General features: G+C 63.5%; 1 non-coding gene across 1 annotated transcript; it reads left to right on the plus strand.

The window, feature by feature from the left end:
- Positions 1-29: 29 nt before the first annotated feature.
- On the plus strand, positions 30-148 carry LOC112970800. Its single transcript, XR_003255167.1, has one exon. It is a non-coding gene; the product is annotated as a 5S ribosomal RNA (ribosomal RNA).
- The last annotated feature ends 952 nt before the right edge of the window (positions 149-1,100 follow it).

Here is a 1,100-nt window from a genome sequence, read left to right on the forward strand (position 1 = left end):
TGAAGGGGGCGGCTGTGGGTGGGGGTGTTGCCTACGGCCATACCACCCTGAGAACGCCCGATCTCGTCTGATCTCGGAAGCTAAGCAGGGTCGGGCCCGGTTAGTACTTGGATGGGAGACCGCCTGGGAATACCGGGTGCTGTAGGCTTTTGCGTTTGGCTGTGGCGGGGTGGTCGTTTTGCGGGGGTGCGGTGCGTCAGGCTGTGTGCGGGGGGTGTTGCTGGAGGCGGGAGGTGTTGTGGAGGGGGGCTATGTGACACGAGTGTCCCCTGGGGTCAGTGGTGCTGCAGGCTCTCTTGTTTTTAATAGGTTGGACCTTTCCTTTTTTGCCACATTTAAGCCTTTCTGTAGTTTTTTTCCTTTTCTGCTTTCTTTTTCAGCGCATTTTTATGCTGTTTTTTTATTTAAATGCCTATGCTGACTCTCTTCTTTTTTTTGTGGTTGCTTTGTTTTGCTTTGTGTTTTTTTTCTAAGCACTTGCCCCTTACAGCAGGGCTCTGCACACTTGTGCGCATTTTCAGGAGCTCCCTGCCCCACGCCGTCGGTGCGGTGTCTTTTCGCGCAGCCTCGCTGCTCCTCTCTCCTCTCTCGTGTCGCAGGCGACGCTGGGCTCTGGACCCCCGGTGTGCGCAGCCCCGGCCGGCGGCGGTGCTACGCGAAGAGCCCGTGGGTGTCCGCGCGGGGCCGCGCCATGCTCTGCAACGCCCACTGCAGGATGCCGTCCCAGGAGCTCTGCGGTAGCGCCCGGCCGCCGTCATTTCCCTCTGTGCGGCCGGGCCCTTCCGCGGCCGCGGGGCTCCTCGCCACCAGCTGCCCCCCGCCGCCCCTTTCGCGTGGTTTACCTCGCCCAGCAGCGCGTCCAGCTCCTCCTTGCTGAGGACGGGGTCGGCGCCGGTCTCGTCACCCACCTGTGGGTACACGGAAGCGGCAGCGCCGGATTCGGCCCGGCGGCCAGGTGTGCTGCACCCTCGGGCGCCGCCTTGTCCGCCCTCTGGTCCTTCTGCGGCTGTGCTCGGCGCCTGTACGCGCGGGGCACGACCTCCCTGCCCCGGCACAGCCGAGATGCACAGCTTGTGTCCCCCGGGGCCACGGCTTTGGTG

The sequence above is a fragment of the Apteryx rowi genome, unplaced genomic scaffold, assembly GCF_003343035.1.
Source record: "Apteryx rowi isolate R43461 unplaced genomic scaffold, aptRow1 scaffold_406, whole genome shotgun sequence".
Classification (NCBI taxonomy): Eukaryota; Metazoa; Chordata; class Aves; order Apterygiformes; family Apterygidae; genus Apteryx; species Apteryx rowi.